Here is a 14809-nt window from a genome sequence, read left to right on the forward strand (position 1 = left end):
TCACAAGTGTCATAACACAGTTAGGTAGGGGTTTGTATCCTACAAACGCCATGTGTGTTTTTGTCACACAGTTTGTCCATGTGTGTGGGGTGTTGTTCCCAATATTGCACGACATAGATCATATCAGTAATGTCAATGCACACATGATGTATGTGTGTGCCACATACACATATGTACCTGTGACCTTCAATAGTTCCCATGTCTGAAGCCTGCCTCATGTGAATACATGGAATCTGCATTAGACAACTGTATGACTGTGGTGTTCTGTGCAGGGGCTGCATGTGGTATGTGAATATACAGTGTGAGTTGTATATGGTGTCATCCTACCAGCGAGGGATACACGACTGGTCTGGAGCATATAGTCCACATGTTGTTGATGAACAGGTGCAGCATGTTTCCACCTCTTGTGGGAGTGGTAACAAGTTGTTCCATAGCAATTCAGTGAATGAATGCTAGGAACCTTTCAGCTAGGGTCTTGGAGCTAGAGTAATGCTCACACTCTATGTTTGGGTAGTTGCAGTCCACCCATATAATGGTGTTTGTAGAGACTGTCATATTCCCAGTGTTGTCAGGAAGGCCAAGTGGGTTTCCTGGGTATGGGAGGGTGGTGTGTGCCAGGCTATGAACCTGAAGGCAGTCTAACCCACTGTTAGTTGCACATGGATAGGCTCTGATGCTTTGTGCTGTGCCACCAACCTGGAGGTGTGTGTATCTGTGGTGCCTTTGGATACATCCCCCCTGTTCTGGTTTGGTGCATGTTTAGGGGACGACAAGCATGGTATGAGGTATGACCTGGCAGTGCTGGGGTGCACCTGGGAGCCTTGTACCAGGAGTCTGTTACTGCATGGATATTGCTGTTCTCCATGCTAAGGACAGTGTCCACTGCATGCATCCTGAGGTTTACACTGCTGGCGTTGAGTAGCATTACTATTAGTGTCCTATCCCGTGTGATACCTGTGTAGGTGGCTATGTAATTTGAGCCTTGCATAAAAGGCACTATGTGTGTAGCAAGAGCCTCTGCCAATATACAATGGCCCATGGGTGACAGGTGCAAGCTGTCCCTAGCAAAGCAACGTGGCTTGTCTAGCATGTAATCCCACGCTGACAGGCATTGGATCCCCTTTGAATGTCATCGAAACATACGGCAATTGTAGAAATTGATCATCCTGTCTACATATTGTGGCAGCATTCTTGGTGAGGGTAAGATGCTACTCAAGGTCAGGGTCATACCAGCCTGTGCCACATGCTCAGAGAGCCCCTCTATGTCCCCTATCATGTAGTCCAGGGAGGTACGTCACAGGTCATTCACACTGGCACGGACAATGACTGAGTCATATTTGTACATGCCTTGGAGTGACCTGTATGCTTGTGTTATGTGGTGGATCATAGTGCCCGACGGGCATCTCACCATGACCTTCTCCTTGTTCAGCCTGGTGAGCAGGACCGCAGTGTACCTGATGATAGAGGTACCTATTACAACTGTAGCAGGTGTGTTGTTAAGCCATATGGGCTGTGACTGTTTGGCACACAGGCTTTGTGAGCTATGTGTTGCACGTGCTCTGTTCTGGCGTAACGTTTGCTTGTGTGTCTGCTTCGCAGGTGTCTGCTGCTCAGGCAGGATGCTATTCTGAGACTCCAAGAATGTTCCTGTGTGTTTCTGTGTTTGGATTGCTGTCGTGGCAGGTCTATGTGAGACTGGTATTGTATTCACTGTAGTATCCCACTCCACCTGACAGGGTATGCCAGTACTGAGTTAAGAGAGCTTAGTCCCCAGTTTGGCTATGTGGTTGCATCTCTCACATGTGTTGTACGTTTATGGGAAGGGGAGAGGGTTGTCTGTGTACATGAGGCAGCTGTAACATTGCCACATGACTCACAGATTCACCAACTGGACCAGAGAGGAGATTGACAAGTGACCTTTGCACATGCTACCATAGTATTGTGAATCCCATAATAATTAACAACACATAGGGCCAATGGGGAACAAGGTACTCAAGGTGAGTATGTGAGGGTGTAGTGCTCTTGATTTGTTAGTGCTGGCATATATAAATGCTTTCGTGAGCAAATGCCAGGTAAGTCATATGCAATGTGTTACAGGCAACTTACATGCAAACAGGACAAACAGTGACGTTCTGTCAAGTGAGACATGGACATCAGTACAGTAAGCAATACAGATGTCACTAGGGATCCACAGAGGTGCTGTAAATCTGCATTGCAGGTGGAATCAGTGTTTCAGGGACATATCAAGCAAACATGCATACCAACAAAGCTACAGTCAGCAGGCCTGGATCTAGACTATGCTACAACAAACAAGGTGTATGACTTCCAGTAGGTAACAGTGCATATATGCAGGCACTATAAGCCTGTACCCAGAAAGTCACAGGTCAGACGGGCTGTGTCCAGCCCCACCTCCCACAAGTGTACAGACCATGTACCTTCGTAATGTAGAATAACTGGCCTGAAACCCAAGTGCTCATACCTGAACTAATACACATTTCGAATAACAGACACTGAGCCCTCACTCAGCAGTTCCAAACTTTGTAGGATGTATGCTACCTGTCCTGGCACCACAGTATCCTTGACATGTATGGAGACTCTCCCTCCAGTCATAGTTAGTTCTGTGTTTTGGGGCTGTCATGCATGGTACGAGGTGTGACCTTGTAGTGCTAGGGTGCTCTTGTGAGTCTTGAACCTGTTGTGTATTACTGCACAGATATCAACATCCTCAAACATCCTCATTGCAGAGTCGAGTGTGGACAGCATGCAACTTGCAGTTGACATGTCCATCATTGAGTATCAATACTTACATTTTCTTATCCCCTGTGCTACCTATGTAGGTGGCCTTCTGTTGACAGCCTCACCACCAGTATGCAAAGATGTGCAGACATTACACTATGGTAATTACTATGGGTGTACAAAACAATACAATGACATTCATACTGTAACTGCATCAGGCATGCTGGGATATACCCACAATGATATCATTACACTGTACTGTTGACAACATGATACTATTACTACACTTCTATGTAGTCACCCTGTGCATCAGCACCATGTTAACCTGTTCCTGCACCGATGTTACAGAATGCAGGAGGTGGCACAGTTTCATCATATGCACAGGGTGTGTACTTGGTATGCCTGAGTCTGCCACTGATACAACCAATTGACATGTCTGTGTGTGTGTGTTGGTGAGGGACAGCAGTACAAGATGGGGCAATGTTGATGCAGTGTGTGCGTATGCGGTAGCCCTAGGTGTTATCAATTTGCATGTGTGTATGCATGCACACAGTTCCACCTCATGGCTGCCATATACAGGTGTTTGTGGACAGCCACAGACTGTACCTGCCAGGTCATACAGATCACTGTCTCTGGCCACGGACACGGTACCTGTGCCTGGCAGGGGTGCTACGGACCATATCAGGTACTAAGCCAGACTGGGTACTGTCATCAGAAGCAGGTGGTTGGTGACTGGAGACAGGTCCCTGTTGGGACTGTCCAGAGCCACGTGCATGTGGTCTCCTGGGGCGGTCTGATGACAGCACAGACCCAGCATTGCTGGGGCTGCTGCTGGCACTATGGGAGCAGCCGCGGGCCTGTTGTCATCCGCGACAGCTGCCAGCTGCTGCTGTTGCTGGCATACGCCACATCGACGCCTCAACTGTCCACCATTGCCCTGGCTCATGGACATGTAGTTGTGGAACAGATCTAATGTGTCCCCCCAATGTCTGTCAATGACCTCGGTGAAATTACGGATGGCAGCCGCAACATCACGCATACTGTCACTCATAGCTGTGCGGCATTCTCTCAGCTCCCTCAGACCCTGTCTGGTGTACCATTCCATACGTGACTGTGCCTGCATTACAGCCCGAAACATAGCTGAGGTTGAAAGACCTCTGTGGGCATGTCTGACAGAGGCAGTACGCCCACGGATGCTCCCACGAGAACCCCTGGACATCTGCCTGTGTGGTACCATGTCAGGACCCTGGCCATGGCTGCTGTGTGGGGATGCATGTGCCACCGATACCACATTACCCTGGTCAATGCCCACTGTATCCTGTCCATCACCTAGGGACATTGGTGACAAAGGATGTATTGGCAGGATGACTGTGCGCATTGATGGGGTCGACAGCTGTGTACTGTCAATTGGCTGACCAACGACGGACCCTGGCACACCTCCCTGTGCCATTACACAGGTATCATCATTATCACTATCCACGGCAGCTGATTCAGGTTCCCTGCTGCACAACACCAGAGCAGCACCAGAACCTGTGGGAGTAAGACAGGAAACACAGTTTACAATGTGTACACAATGTCACCACTGATACACACATGCACACATGCACACATGCACACAGGGCACATGCACACATGCACACAGGGCACATGCACACATGCACACATGCACACAGGGCACATGCACACATGCACACATGCACACATGCACACATGCACACATGCACACAGGGCACATGCACACATGCACACTCCTCAGTATATGAGATATCAACACACAGACACAAACACACCTGCAATCAAACACATAGCACTACTGCTTCAGCCTATTATTACTATTAGTATCAAGAGTATTGAAGGTATTGTTATTACACACTCACCAGCATGGATAGGCTGCCTTGCTGTTACACCAGAGGGACCTGCAGAAATGAGACATTTATTGTCAGTGGCCACAACTGTGCCATTGATACTGTGAGTATGATACAGTTCAGTAGTACAACAGTTGGCTTCCACAGGTCTACTGCTGATATTGAGAATATCACTCTTGCACAATAATTACCAAGATAACAGCTACAAACCGAGGACACACCTCACACATGCATAAACTAACAGTGTACAGAACAGTCAACTATACATATGGCATGTTACCTGCACGCTCCGAGTCCTGCTGCTGGGTGGCTCCAGCCTCCATCATTACGCATGTATGCTGCTGCTGTTGTTGCTGTTGGGCTGGAGCCACAACACTTAGGAGTAGTCCCTCCAGTCTGGTGAGGGGGGGATGTATAGCCACCCCACCACCTGTGGCAAGCTGTTGCCTGTGGATATCCGATGCACGCTGATGGACATTTCTAATTAAATCACTGCAGTGATGGCGTACCTGCTCATATGTCCTGTTATGTGTGCCTATGTCATTTACCCGACGGACCAGGTCTTGCCACAGTGCAGCCCTCTCCTGCTGGTTCTGGCTGGTGCGGGAAAAGAGTATTGTGAAATCCCGCACCAGGCTCTGGTGTATCTCCTCATCCTCCGCAGTGGAGTACACAGGGTTTCGCTGGTGAACCATAGCCCTGAAAAGGAAAAGAAAAATATGTCAGCAATATATGTCATCAAAATATGGCACACATAATACACATAATACTCGACTGTAGTGATATAACTTAACCCCCATATATAGCATCTGTCTGTCTATTGGGGGATACACATGTAAATGACCAGATATCAGTGCTCAGCCAACAACTGTGCAACAGTACCTGGCACACTCCATACGACAGACTAGTATACTCCAGCAGTCAGCACACTGGTTCAGGTCCAATGCACAACCTCACACTGGGGTTTGTATCAAGGTACTGTATGTGGAACATTATCAACCCATGCACTGCATGCAATGCACGTTACATATTTCACTGGTAATGCACACTACTCTTACTTGCCATAACCCTACCTACACCACAGTCACATACAGGGTAACACAGCACAACATATGGCAATGTAGTATGTTTTGATCGCAATACCTCACACATCTGTCTCTGGCCTCACACCAAGGACACACACTACCATGACAGACAGACAGTCATGGTGAGCAATCACACCAGTACATAACATGCACCCAGTCACTGGCACACTCATTCCACCTCACATATTTGGTTTGTAATGGGTTCGTGGGTGTGCATTGTGTCTTAGGTAGGTAGTATGCTATTGGCCCTCGGCCTACAGCAGCATACTGTTATGCTACCCTGCCCCTTGTGACACATGTGATGTGATCGTACCTGCTCCTGTCCAACAGTTACACAGGGTGACTCATATGGCATATTACCTATCTGCATAACATTCAGCAGGGGTATGTCTGACATCTACTCATGGGGAGCCTTGCTTCTTAATGCTGTGTGGTTTACTCCAGGGTATGTCTTATCTGTGGGTAGGGACCTGTACCTCCACCATGTGCTCTTTACTGCGGTGACAAGGATGACAGACATAGGTAATTTGGGTTGTGGATGTTGTGAGGTGTTACCATGGTTGTTGGACAACTGTCATGGGTGTGACTTCACTATGTATATCCAGCAGTGGTAACCTCTATGTAGGTAGTCTGGGTGCGCTCTGTGGTCTTGTCAGTCACTCTGCATAGGTAATGTGTTTGAGTGCATTGACACAGTTACTTATGTATGACTGTGTCCTTCTCCATATCTGTAGCTGTCATGGGAGGTACATACCGTGTAGGACATTGTGGGGTGTAGAGGGGTACAGTGACCTACATGTCCATAGCTGACACACCATGTCTGCTGACACATACCATGTACAGGTATTACAGGACTAGTGTGCCACTGTGTATATCAATGGGGAGCCTATTGTACACTTGTTGCCCCTGTTCCCCCTTGACACATGCAGTGGTGGGCAGGCATGCACATATGTGGTGGTTACTGGTGTCCGTGTTTTGGAATGGGGTATGGTACTCCAGTATCCACACTGGTGTTCACTCCATGCCTTTGTCACCAGGCACCTGTTGCAATACATCTGCACACATGTGCCTCACTCAGTATATATATATATAAATATATATATATATATATATATATATATATATATATATATATATATATATATATATATATATATATATATATATATATATATATATATATATATATATATATATATATATATATATATATATATATATATATATATATATATATATATATATATATATATATATATATATATATATATATATATATATATATAATATATATATATATATATATATATATATATATATATATATAGCTATAGATATATAGATATAGATATGGGGAGAGAGGGGGAGAGAGAGAGAGACAGAGGGAGAGAGAGTGAGAGGGGGTGGGACAGAGAGAGAGAGATAGTCATATACAGACATATCTGTAGACAGTCAGATCTGTCTGTATATGTATATGTATCTACATATATCTATATATGTATGTGTGTATTACATATATCTGTACATACATATTCTATCAATCTCGATGTCTGTGCAGTAACTGAAACCTGGTTCAAGGCTCCTGTGAGCACCCCAGCGCTACCAGGCTATACCTCGTATCATGCTTTTCGGCCACAAAACTCGGGCCAAACCATAAAGGGAGGGGGAGTGTCCATATTCATCATGGACACCCACACCTCCAGGTTAGTGGCAACACATGAAGCATCAGAGACCATCCAGGTGCAACTAACCATAGGCAAAACTGCTATACAACTGGTAGCATGTTACAGACCACCCTCCCAATCTCAGGAACCCCATTCAGCCTTCCTGAAGACATTGGAGGATATGAATGTCTCACCAAACACCATCATATTGGGAGACTTCAACTACCCTAACATAGACTGGGTGCATTATTCTAGCCCAAACACCCTAGCCCAAAGGTTCCTGGAATTCATAAATTCAAATGCAATGGAACAGCTAGTCACCTCTCCCACAAGGGGAGATAATATACTAGACCTGATCATCACAAACATGGGGACAATGTGCTCCACACCGGAAGTATACCCCTCACTAGTGAGATCTGACCACAAACTAATCACCCTGGATATACATATCCCACCTCCACCCCCAACACAAAAGACTACAGTGAAAAACTTCTCAAAAGCCGACTTTACACTTCTTAAAACTGAGATGGTATCCTTTAAGCCCACTGGGCCAGTGGAAACCACATCCCACAATGCAGAATCCTGCACAAATGCTTTCTACGGACATCTCCAAGAATGCATGGATCATGCAATCCCAAATAAAACCAAGGCCCTCCCCACCAAGGGCAGGCATCCTGTCTGGTGGACCCCAGCCATAAACAAATTGTATAACAAAAGAAGGTAGCTACTGCACGACAGAGCAAAATCCCATGCAGAGAAGGCATCTGTGATCAGCACTAGTAGAAAGCTACATTCTCTCATAAAAACATCCAAGGCCAACTTTGAGAGAAAAATCGCTATGGACACTAAAGATAACCACAAGGCCTTCTCCTGCTATGTTAGAAACCTGGGCGGAAACCCTCAGATATGTTCAGAGTTAGTGCACAATGACATAACATACACTGAACCCACAGATATTGCCAACATTCTGGCAGACAGGTTCAGTGCAAATTTCTCCCCTCCCTCACCCCCAAAAGAGGAAATACTTATCCCAGCTGAATGTAACCTTCCTGTCATCTCAGATGTCCAGGTGAGAACCGCCCTCAGCAAAGCTATAAACACAGCATCACTGGGACCTGACGGTATCCCGGGTTGCGTGCTACGTGAACTCCAAGAGGAGCTAAACCCGCACATAAAACTGCTATTTAACCATAGCCTTACTACAGGATATGTACCTGAACACTGGCGTACAGCAACAGTAGTCCCACTCCACAAAGGAGGCACTTCTACAGACCCTGGTAACTACCGCCCCATAAGCTTAACCAGCCTGGTCTGCAAAGCTATGGAAAGAATCATTATGGAACTCATAAACAGAGACATTGGGGACTTACAGACACTTGATCCCACCCAGTTCGGCTTTGTAAAGGGCAGATCCTGCCTTTTGAACCTGGTTGACTTTTTTGAAACAGTCACTAGAGCCATTGACGAGGGCAAAGCAGTCCATACAGCCTACCTGGACTTGGCTAAAGCTTTCGACACAATACCCCACTCCGGCATCATAGACAAGCTCAACAGCTGAAATGTAAATCCATATGTCACAAGATGGGTTGCAAACTGGCTAAAGGATAGAACCCATAAATTCAAAATCGCTGGAGCCATGTCAGACTCAAAGCCAGTCACAAGTGGTGTCCCACAGGGCTCTGTCCTGGGACCCCTCATGTTCGGCATTTATTTCTCAGATGTGGAAGCAAACTTGGGAGGGTTGTGGCTGACAAAGTTCGCAGATGACTGCATACTAGGCGCCATAGTCGATACACCAGCTGACACATACATCCTACAGAAAGGCCTCACTGAAATGGACAACTGGTGCCAGAGTCATGGCCTTAAACTAAATGCCAAATAATGTATAGTCATCCCCTTTGGGAAAAACAAAGTACCCACAAATTATCACATAGACAGTAACCCACTGAGTACGGAAAAAGTAATCAGAGACCTGGGGACCCAAGTCGATAGTGACCTCTCATTTGACACCCACGTTGCCAAAGTGGTTAGAAAGACTTTCTACCTTGCCCACCTTATCATGGAGGGATTCACATCCAGATCAAAGGAGGTCATTGTACCCCTATACTCCTCCCTTATCAGGCCCATGAATGAGTACTATGCCCCATTTGGTATGTACCTCACCCGGCACTTGCAACAGCTAGGGAGACCCCAAAAGTACCTCACCAAGAGGATCAAGGGTCTCCAACATATGTCATATGCTGCCAGACTAAAGAAACTCCAGCTCTATTCAGTAGCATACCGCCTACTTAGAGGTGATCTGTGCCTGACGTACAAGGCCATGTCCAATCAGGAATTGATGGACATGCTCCACCTCATAAAATCCAAATCCATCAGAACCACGAGAGCTAAAGATTTAAACCTCAGCACAAATATGAATAGGACATGCTGGAGGGACAGATTCATAACTCAGAGGCTTCCCATACTCTGGAACAGAATCCCAGTTCATGTTAGGCAGAGCCCCTCACTGACTCTCTGCATGTGAAATCTTGACGAGTGGATGGGAGATCGTAGGTTTACCCCAGGGGTCATCTCTGTGTCACTACTAGACAGAGGCACAGTAAACTAATTCTATTATGTAAGGGGGTCTTCACTGTGTCACTACTAGACAGAGGCACAGTATTCTAAATCTATTCTGTACACTTTTGTACCATTACATGGGGTGGCAAAAGCCACATCACTATGGCTAGGCTTATAAATGCCCCAGGGCAGATAGCCTAGTACTAAACTATGAAACTGTGAAACTATATATGTCTATGTATTTCTACATCCCTCTCTATCTATGTATACATATATGCATATTATATATATATATATACATACATATCTCGATATACATACGTATACACATGATAGATATATATATAATCCTTTTTAGTTCCACATATGTATACACACACTAACGTACTGATGAACATCCATTACTGTACAACCTACATTGTACATTGCACTACAACCTACATTGATATGTGCACATAGCTACCTTCACATACATATGTATGTACAGCCTTCAGTGACAGTTGCAGTATGTCCACGGCCCTATGCACATCTTCATATACATAGATACAGACCAATAACACATATGGAGGGTTCACAGTATGTAGACTATTATATTAGTACTTTACATTACCTGTGTTTGTTGCAGCTGTTTGCATTGGCTTTCAGATAGTTGGCCTGCTGTCAACTTGTTTGTTTTGTTGTTACTTTTTTTTTCTTTCTTTCTCTTTCTGTTTCTCTTTCTCTTTCTCTCTCTCTCTCTCTGTCTCTACCTCCAGAGGGTGCAATGAAAGTATTGCATGTGTGGACTGGGAGTACAGGATGCTTTTGTAGGTATCTGCACATGTCCATGTGATGGCCTCTGCACCAATTGTTAGCCAGCATTTACTAATTGCATGCAGCCTGTTGTGTAGTGATTGCAGTTCTCACTGTGATTTCAGGACAGTGCTATAAAAAGGTTTGTTAGGTAGGCATAGCCCTTTCAGATTATCAGGGTGGGGACCATGCTGGTTTGCTGTGGACACTGTTCTGTGAGTGTAAGGGTTGGTATGTCTCTCATATTTCAGGCTGTGTTGTAGACACTGCAATGCATGTTGTACTGTAACCTGAGTATTCCTTCCTCCAGTTTCCTCTTCTCAGTGTGTATGTAAACTGACACCTACGGCTAGTAATACTGTGTATATGGGTGTGTGTGCTTTCCTGTGGGAATTGTGGTGTAACTGGTATATAGCAGTGGCTCTTGCAATCTGTTGCTATGGCTTCAATATTTGCCCTTTACATTCACTCCTTGTATGCCTGCTAGGTGTCTTTCCTGTAATGTGTTGCTATGGCTTTCCTATTTTCCATTTACATTCACAGCTTGTAATGCTTGCTATATCTGTTTGGTCAGCAATTCCCTATGTGTTTGTTGTGGTAGGGTGGTACTGCATGCAGTGTGGTCTGGCCATGGTGTGGGCCTTGACACTTAGAAGGGTATTTGATCATGCTGCTGAGCAGGCCTCAGATACTCTCAGGTGCATCTTTTATCAGCCTCATGGAATGGTACATATCAGTGGGATACACCCATGAAATATTCTGATATTCTGCAGTTGTGACTGTGGGTTATTTTGAGCATATGTATTACTACTCCATTTGTGACGTGCAAGTGGTGCATACTTTCAGTAATTCATAGTTACCATTGCATGTGTTGTAACACCTTTCTGCCTACTGTTAGTACATTTCACAGGGAGTCAGTGGGGCACAGTTGACATTTGTTTTCAAATCAGGGACATCCCTGTAACTCAGTCACAGTTGCTATGTCTGGGCTCTTAACTATTCAACTATGGCAGTGTTTATCCTGCTCTGAGTATGTGTGTGGCTTGCCAGGTGCTACTGTGACATTATTACCTACTAGCTACCAACTAGCATGGCTGTTTCTCTTCACACAGTACTATTTTACAAATCCACTAGATTTGACAGTAAATATACATGACATGCTTTGTGTACTAGACTTGCTATATTCCCTTTACATTAATTCCTACTATTTCATGATATATTTCTTTCAGCACAATGTTCTTGTATAGCAGTCATGGCTTAGTGGTAAGTCATGCAGACTAATGTTTCCAAGGTCCTGGGTTCGAGACTGACAGAGGAATTTTATTTTGCTGCTGAGCAAACTACAGGCCTTGTCATTCAGAGTGACTAAGGCACTTTTAAGCAGTTGTAAGCGGGTTAGCACTGGTTTGCGTGGAGCTCACGCATGCGCACTGTCGCTTAGCTTCACGCACACACGCTTAGCTAAGCGCACAGAAGCGCACTCCCGCTTACTACTGCTTAAAAGTGCTTACTCTCGCGCACACCCGCGCTAATTTCTTTTAAAGAAAAGAAAATGGGGAGATAGGAAAGTGGTGAAAAAGGGGACACAAAGAGGGTGGGACAGTAGGAAAACAAGCTCAGGTTTTGCAGGAGGGATGTAGGAAAGGCCCATAGCTGCCCATTTCTTTATCAGCAACAGCTGTGCATATGTTTGTAATTTGGTGTGAAATTTGAAACCTTCCACCCCTGAGAGAGGGGTGAGGACAACAATATTTGTTGTACAGCCAATTGTAATTGCCAGTTTACATGCCCAGCAGACATGTGCAAAATGTGCAGCTATGTATGGGGCGTAATTTATTTGTGGGTACAGAGTGCCCTTTTTTTTTCAGGTGAGAGTGGTATGTCAGGTACAGGAAGTAGGTATAGCTGGGGAGGTAGGTAGGGGAGGTTAACAGACAAGACAAACAAGATGCATACAGGGGTGGTGTATGACACATGTGGGGGAGATACACAATTGACGGGGATGGATGTTTGGATATCTCGAGCCCATGAGCCCACAGATGGCAACAGTGGAACTGAGATCCCCACCCATGGGCAGTTGCCACTGTGCCTTCACTGCCCAGGATGGGGCTGTGCTGGGGCTGTGTAGGATGGGCAGCAGGCACGCCCGTGAGTTGTGCCACCCATGCCTCAAGCTGGCATAGGGGCCCAAGCACAGCATGCCTGATCTCCCTACGCACCACAGTCCGGACACTACGGAGGGTGAGTGGATGTTCTCCTCCGGCCACGCTTGCAGAGGGGGGATGAGCCCCATCCCCTGCAGTGCTTCCACCCGCAGGTGGCACAGGGCCACCGGAGGAGGGTCCGGCCTGGGCACTACTGCCAGGTGCACTCGCCAGCTGAGGTGGGAGAGGTGGGTCCGCTGGAACCCGCCTTCCCTGTCGTCCTATGTTTTGCATTATTTTATGACAGTTTGGGTTAGTAATGTACAATACCATTCACAATTAGTTGTAACAGCATGCATTAGTATTCCCATTAACCAAACACCCATAAATTCAAGCCATTGAACAGCAAGCATAACACATGCATAATTTGAACAACAATACACAATCCAACAACATGCAGGGTTGATTGATGGCAACAGGCCATCAGGTTTGGATGTATGAACAGGGCACATGCATCAACGTACATGCAAATATGTATGAACCAACAGGACAAATGTCCAGGGAGTTAATTGTGAATACACATACCCATTTCATGTGGAATGGATTATTTGTGGTTATAGGGTAGGGTGAAGAAATATTTCATTAACAACTTCAAATACCTATACATATGCTGTACATTTCTACTAGCTGCAGATATATACACACTACAGGTCTGACTACAGTTTCCTATGTGTAAACTTATGCATGTTGGTGATGGGAATGTTACTGCTACATTAATATACATTGCATTTTTATTCATACACATTCATATCTGGCTCTGTTCAGCTACAGCATCCTGCTACATTTGCTTTATATGGCTCTAGACAACTGTGGATGTTTGGTATTTCATACAACCATACTATCTGCATATTGCAAACGTACAGCAACATATCCAAATTGTGGGACACACATTCCAGCTTCAGTACTTTATTCCACACATTTCACTGTTTGGTTGTGCCTGTCACATTCATTTCATTCTGTACTGACTGCAGTATACTTTATTCAGGAGTTATTACAACTTTATTGGTGGATTCATACCTCTTTCTCACACTCTCACTTGTTTTATTTTTACAATTCAGGATGGTACTTAATTCTAGGCTTTATTGACATGTTTTACTTGGTTACAACAATCCTTTCCAACAGTCTCACTTGTGTCATGTTTCAGATTTTAAACGGGGATATATTTCACACATGTGTTTTACTCAGCTTGTGTAGCTGTAATTTACAGCCTGCTGCAGGTTATGTACTATTACATTACAGGTGGAACATCTTTATTTCAGACTTGTTTCATTTTTATTTTTGGATTACAGGCTGCATCACACTTATGTAATCACACAGTACTAGCAGAATCTCTCTTACACTGTTACTTGCACTTTTTATTAATAAGTGACTACACTGCACTCTTTTGCAAGCTGTCATACTTATATTTTTAACAGTTACAGGGAGAGAATTACTAACCTGCCTGGTGGTGCAACCGCACAAGCCTATCGGCATAGGCTCGACGATTCATGGAACGGACACCTGCAGCTGTAATATAAATGAAGTAATATTGGAATACACATCTCCATAATATCAGCTAGGTTAATTTCTTACATAAATAATTACATGTAACTTACTCAGTAGTGGGCGTTGGGCATTTGCCGGGCCTCCTGGATCCAATGGTTCAGTTGGTCCTGCTTCCATCTCTTCAGGTCCGCATGGTGGTGACGGACCTGTTCACCAGTCCTTGGTATTCCTGTGGCACTGGTGAGATCATGTGCCAACCGGTCCCACGCCTCAGCCTTGTATGCTCCCCACAGGACCTGGCCCTGCATGAGTTGGGCCTCATGATCATGGACGAGGAGCCAAACCATATATTTGGACTCCTCAATGCCCCACCTCTGTGCTCAGAAGCAACTACCCTCTCCTACACCTGCCATCCTGAC

This window comes from Protopterus annectens, chromosome 4.part0, assembly GCF_019279795.1.
Source record: "Protopterus annectens isolate FY-2018-M chromosome 4.part0, PAN1.0, whole genome shotgun sequence".
Taxonomy (NCBI): domain Eukaryota; kingdom Metazoa; phylum Chordata; order Ceratodontiformes; family Protopteridae; genus Protopterus; species Protopterus annectens.